The following is a 6,000-nucleotide window of genomic DNA, read 5'->3' on the forward strand; positions in this document are numbered from 1 at the left end:
GAAGGAGATTTTTTGTCATGCCAAAAAAATATCCTTTCGTCCCTGGGTGGGCTTGAACCACCAACCTTTCGGTTAACAGCCGAACGCGCTAACCGATTGCGCCACAGAGACTTTGATAGACACTAAATTAAATTAGTGGTATTACATTCTTTCTGTTATTACATTTGAAGCAGTTTTATCATGCCAAAAAAATATCCTTTCGTCCCTGGATGGGCTTGAACCACCGACCTTTTGGTTAACAGCCGAACGCGCTAACCGATTGCAACACAGAGACTTGGATGTACACTAAATTAAATTCGTGGCATTAAATGGTTTCTGTCATTACTTTTGAAGCAGTTTTTTATCTTGCCAAAAACATACCCTTTAGTCCCTGGGTGGGCTTGAACCACCAACGTTTCGGTTGACAGTCGAACGCGCTAACCAATTGCGCCACAGAAACTTGGATTTACACTAAATTAAATTCGTGGTATTACATGGGTTCTATCATTACATTTGAAGCATTTTATATCATGCCAAAAAAATATCCTTTCGTCCCTGGGTGGGCTTGAACCACCGACCTTTTGGTTAACAGCCGAAAGTGCTAACCGATTGCAACACAGAGACTTGGATGTACACTAAATTAAATTCGTGGCATTAAATGGTTTCTGTCATTACTTTTGAAGCAGTTTTTTATCATGCCAAAAAAATACCCTTTCGCCCCTGGGTGGGCTTGAACCACCAACGTTTCTGTTAACAGCAGAATGCGCTAACCGATTGCGCCGCAGAAACTTGGATTGACACTAAATTAAATTCGTGGTATTACATGGTTTCTATCATTACATTTGAAGCATTTTATATCATGCCAAAAAAATATCCTTTCGTCCCTGGGTGGGCTTGAACCACCGACCTTTTGCTTAACAGCCGAACGCGCTAACCGATTGCAACACAGAGACTTGGATGTACACTAAATTACATTCGTGGCATTAAATGGTTTCTGTCATTACTTTTGAAGCAGTTTTTTATCATGCCAATAAAATATCCTTTCGTCCCTGGGTGGGCTTGAGCCACCAACCTTTCAGTTAACAGCCGAACGCGCTATACGATTGCGCCACAGAAACTTGGATTGACACTAAATAAAATTCGTGGTATTACATGGTTTCTATCATTACTTTTGAATCAGTTTTTTATCATGCCAAAAAAACATCCTTTCGTCCCTGGGTGGGCTTGAACCACCAACCTTTCGGTTAACAGCCGAACGCGCTAACCGATTGCGCCACAGAGACTTGGATGTACACTAAATTAAATTCGTGGCATTACATGGTTTCTGTCATTACTTTTTAAGCAGATTTTTATCATGCCAAAAAAATACCCTTTCGTCCCTTCGTGGGCTTGAACCACCAACCTTTCGGTTAACAGCCTAACGCGCTAACCGATTGCGCCAGAGAAACTTGGATTGACATTAAATTAAATTCGTTGTATTACATGGTTTCTATCATTACCTTTGAAGGAGTTTTTTATCATGCCAAAAAAATATCCGGCCTTTCGTCCCTTCGTGGGCTTGAACCACCAACCTTTAGGTTAACAGCCGAACGCGCTAACCGATTGCGCCACAGAAACTTGGATTGACACTAAATTAAATTCGTGGTATTACATGGGTTCTATCATTACTATTGAAGGAGATTTTTTGTCATGCCAAAAAAAATATCCTTTCGTCCCTGGGTGGGCTTGAACCACCAACCTTTCGGTTAACGCGCTAACCGATTGCGCCAGAGAAACTTGGATTGACATTCAATTAAATTCGTGGTATTACATGGTTTCTACCATTACTTTTGAAGCAGTTTTTTATCATGCCAAAAAAAATATCCTTTCGTCCCTGGGTGGGCTTGAACCACCAACCTCTCGGTTAACAGCCGAACGCGCTAACCGGTTGCGCCACAGAGACTTTGATGGACACTAAATTAAATTAGTGGTATTACATGGTTTCTGTTATTACATTTGAAGCAGTTTTATCATGCCAAAAAAATATCCTTTCGTCCCTGGATGGGTTTGAACCACCGACCTTTTGGTTAAGAGCCGAACGCGCTAACCGATTGCAACACAGAGACTTGGATGTACACTAAATTAAATTCGTGGCATTAAATGGTTTCTGTCATTACTTTTGAAGCAGTTTTTTATCATGCCAAAAAAATACCCTTTAGTCCCTGGGTGGGCTTGAACCACCAACGTTCCGGTTAACAGTCGAACGCTCTAACCAATTGCGCCACAGAAACTTGGATTTACACTAAATTAAATTCGTGGTATTACATGGGTTCTATCATTACATTTGAATCATTTTATATCATGCCAAAAAAATATCCTTTCGTCCCTGGGTGGGCTTGAACCACCGACCTTTTGGTTAACAGCCGAACGCGCTAACCGATTGCAACACAGAGACTTGGATGTACACTAAATTAAATTCGTGGCATTAAATGGTTTCTGTCAATACTTTTGAAGCCGTTTTTTATCATGCCAAAAAAATACCCTTTCGCCCCTGGGTGGGCTTGAACCACCAACGTTTCTGTTAACAGCAGAACGCGCTAACCGATTGCGCCACAGAAACTTGGATGTACACTAAATTAAATTCGTGGCATTAAATGGTTTCTGTCAATACTTTTGAAGCAGTTTTTTATCATGCCAAAAAAATAACCCTTCGCCCCTGGGTGGGCTTGAAACACCAACGTTTCTGTTAACAGCAGAACGCGCTAACCGATTGCGCCACAGAAACTTGGATTGACACTAAATTAAATTCGTGGTATTACATGGGTTCTATCATTACTATTGAAGGAGATTTTTTGTCATGCCAAAAAAAATATCCTTTCGTCCCTTCGTGGGCTTGAACCACCAACCTTTCGGTTAACAGCCGAACGCGCTAACCGATTGCGCCACAGAGACTTTGATAGACACTAAATTAAATTAGTGGTATTACATGGTTTCTGTTATTACATTTGAAGCAGTTTTATCATGCCAAAAAAATTTCCTTTCGTCCCTGGATGGGATTGAACCACCGACCTTTTGGTTAACAGCCGAACGCGCTAACCGATTGCAACACAGAGACTTGGATGTAAACTAAATTAAATTCGTGGCATTAAATGGTTTCTGTCATTACTTTTGAAGCAGTTTTTTATCATGCCAAAAAAATACCCTTTAGTCCCTGGGTGGGCTTGAACCACCAACGTTTCGGTTAACAGTCGAACGCGCTAACCGATTGCGCCGCAGAGACTTGGATTGACACTAAATTAAATTCGTGGTATTACATGGTTTCTATCATTACATTTGAAGCATTTTATATCATGCCAAAAAAATATCCTTTCGTCCCTGGGTGGGCTTGAACCACCGACCTTTCAGTTAACAGCCGAACGCGCTATACGATTGCGCCAGAGAAACTTGGATTGACACTAAATTAAATTCGTGGTATTACATGGTTTCTATCATTACTTTTGAAGCAGTTTTTTATCATGCCAAAAAAACATCCTTTCGTCCCTGGGTGGGCTTGAACCACCAACCTTTCGGTTAACAGCCGAACGCGCTAACCGGTTGCGCCACAGAGACTTTGATAGACACTAAATTAAATTAGTGGTATTACATGGTTTCTGTTATTACATTTGAAGCAGTTTTATCATGCCAAAAAAATATCCTTTCGTCCCTGGATGGGTTTGAACCACCGACCTTTTGGTTAAGAGCCGAACGCGCTAACCGATTGCAACACAGAGACTTGGATGTACACTAAATTAAATTCGTGGCATTAAATGGTTTCTGTCATTACTTTTGAAGCAGTTTTTTATCATGCCAAAAAAATACCCTTTAGTCCCTGGGTGGGCTTGAACCACCAACGTTTCGGTTAACAGTCGAACGCTCTAACCAATTGCGCCACAGAAACTTGGATTTACACTAAATTAAATTCGTGGTATTACATGGGTTCTATCATTACATTTGAATCATTTTATATCATGCCAAAAAAATATCCTTTCGTCCCTGGGTGGGCTTGAACCACCGACCTTTTGGTTAACAGCCGAACGCGCTAACCGATTGCAACACAGAGACTTGGATGTACACTAAATTAAATTCGTGGCATTAAATGGTTTCTGTCAATACTTTTGAAGCCGTTTTTTATCATGCCAAAAAAATACCCTTTCGCCCCTGGGTGGGCTTGAACCACCAACGTTTCTGTTAACAGCAGAACGCGCTAACCGATTGCGCGACAGAAACTTGGATTGACACTAAATTAAATTCGTGGTATTACATGGGTTCTATCATTACTATTGAAGGAGATTTTTTGTCATGCCAAAAAAAATATCCTTTCGTCCCTGGGTGGGCTTGATCCACCAACCTTTCGGTTAACAGCCGAACGCGCTAACCGATTGCGCCACAGAGACTTTGATAGACACTAAATTAAATTAGTGGTATTACATGGTTTCTGTTATTACATTTGAAGCAGTTTTATCATGCCAAAAAAATATCCTTTCGTCCCTGGATGGGCTTGAACCACCGACCTTTTGGTTAACAGCCGAACGCGCTAACCGATTTCAACACAGAGACTTGGATGTACACTAAATTAAATTCGTGGCATTAAATGGTTTCTGTCATTACTTTTGAAGCAGTTTTTTATCATGCCAAAAAATTACCCTTTAGTCCCTGGGTGGGCTTGAACCACCAACGTTTCGGTTAACAGTCGAACGCGCTAACCAATTGCGCCACAGAAACTTGGATTTACACTAAATTAAATTCGTGGTATTACATGGGTTCTATCATTACATTTGAAGCATTTTATATCATGCCAAAAAATATCCTTTCGTCCCTGGGTGGGCTTGAACCACCGACCTTTTGGTTAACAGCCGAACGCGCTAACCGATTGCAACACAGAGACTTGGATGTACACTAAATTAAATTCGTGGCATTAAATGGTTTCTGTCAATACTTTTGAAGCAGTTTTTTATCATGCCAAAAAAATAACCTTTCGCCCCTGGGTGGGCTTGAAACACCAACGTTTCTGTTAACAGCAGAACGCGCTAACCGATTGCGCCACAGAAACTTGGATTGACACTAAATTAAATTCGTGGTATTACATGGGTTCTATCATTACTATTGAAGGAGATTTTTTGTCATGCCAAAAAACAATATCCTTTCGTCCCTTCGTGGGCTTGAACCACCAACCTTTCGGTTAACAGCCGAACGCGCTAACCGATTGCGCCACAGAGACTTTGATAGACACTAAATTAAATTAGTGGTATTACATGGTTTCTGTTATTACATTTGAAGCAGTTTTATCATGCCAAAAAAACTTCCTTTCGTCCCTGGATGGGATTGAACCACCGACCTTTTGGTTAACAGCCGAACGCGCTAACCGATTGCAACACAGAGACTTGGATGTAAACTAAATTAAATTCGTGGCATTAAATGGTTTCTGTCATTACTTTTGAAGCAGTTTTTTATCATGCCAAAAAAATACCCTTTAGTCCCTGGGTGGGCTTGAACCACCAACGTTTCGGTTAACAGTCGAACGCGCTAACCGATTGCGCCGCAGAGACTTGGATTGACACTAAATTAAATTCGTGGTATTACATGGTTTCTATCATTACATTTGAAGCATTTTATATCATGCCAAAAAAATATCCTTTCGTCCCTGGGTGGGCTTGAACCACCGACCTTTTGGTTAACAGCCGAACGCGCTAACCGATTGCAACACAGAGACTTGGATGTACACTAAATTACATTCGTGGCATTAAATGGTTTCTGTCATTACTTTTGAAGCAGTTTTTTATCATGCCAAAAAAACTTCCTTTCGTCCCTGGATGGGATTGAACCACCGACCTTTTGGTTAACAGCCGAACGCGCTAACCGATTGCAACACAGAGACTTGGATGTAAACTAAATTAAATTCGTGGCATTAAATGGTTTCTGTCATTACTTTTGAAGCAGTTTTTTATCATGCCAAAAAAATACCCTTTAGTCCCTGGGTGGGCTTGAACCACCAACGTTTCGGTT

The 6,000-nt window shown here is 40.9% G+C and overlaps 10 non-coding genes across 10 annotated transcripts; all 10 read right to left on the reverse strand.

Moving 5' to 3' along the window:
• Positions 1-37: 37 nt before the first annotated feature.
• Positions 38-111, reverse strand: Trnan-guu. Its single transcript has one exon. It is a non-coding gene; the product is annotated as a tRNA-Asn (tRNA).
• Positions 112-365: 254 nt separating this feature from the next.
• Positions 366-439, reverse strand: Trnad-guc. Its single transcript has one exon. It is a non-coding gene; the product is annotated as a tRNA-Asp (tRNA).
• A 90-nt stretch (positions 440-529) lies between these two features.
• Positions 530-603, reverse strand: Trnan-guu. Its single transcript has one exon. It is a non-coding gene; the product is annotated as a tRNA-Asn (tRNA).
• A 585-nt stretch (positions 604-1,188) lies between these two features.
• Positions 1,189-1,262, reverse strand: Trnan-guu. The gene has a single exon. It is a non-coding gene; the product is annotated as a tRNA-Asn (tRNA).
• Positions 1,263-1,847: 585 nt separating this feature from the next.
• Trnan-guu lies at positions 1,848-1,921 on the reverse strand. Its single transcript has one exon. It is a non-coding gene; the product is annotated as a tRNA-Asn (tRNA).
• Positions 1,922-2,010: 89 nt separating this feature from the next.
• Trnak-cuu lies at positions 2,011-2,084 on the reverse strand. The gene has a single exon. It is a non-coding gene; the product is annotated as a tRNA-Lys (tRNA).
• A 1,409-nt stretch (positions 2,085-3,493) lies between these two features.
• Trnan-guu lies at positions 3,494-3,567 on the reverse strand. The gene has a single exon. It is a non-coding gene; the product is annotated as a tRNA-Asn (tRNA).
• Positions 3,568-3,656: 89 nt separating this feature from the next.
• Trnak-cuu lies at positions 3,657-3,730 on the reverse strand. Its single transcript has one exon. It is a non-coding gene; the product is annotated as a tRNA-Lys (tRNA).
• A 587-nt stretch (positions 3,731-4,317) lies between these two features.
• On the reverse strand, positions 4,318-4,391 carry Trnan-guu. Its single transcript has one exon. It is a non-coding gene; the product is annotated as a tRNA-Asn (tRNA).
• Positions 4,392-4,645: 254 nt separating this feature from the next.
• Trnan-guu lies at positions 4,646-4,719 on the reverse strand. Its single transcript has one exon. It is a non-coding gene; the product is annotated as a tRNA-Asn (tRNA).
• Positions 4,720-6,000: the final 1,281 nt, after the last annotated feature.

Source organism: Nematostella vectensis, chromosome 4 (genome assembly GCF_932526225.1).
Source record: "Nematostella vectensis chromosome 4, jaNemVect1.1, whole genome shotgun sequence".
In the NCBI taxonomy this organism is placed as follows: Eukaryota; Metazoa; Cnidaria; class Anthozoa; order Actiniaria; family Edwardsiidae; genus Nematostella; species Nematostella vectensis.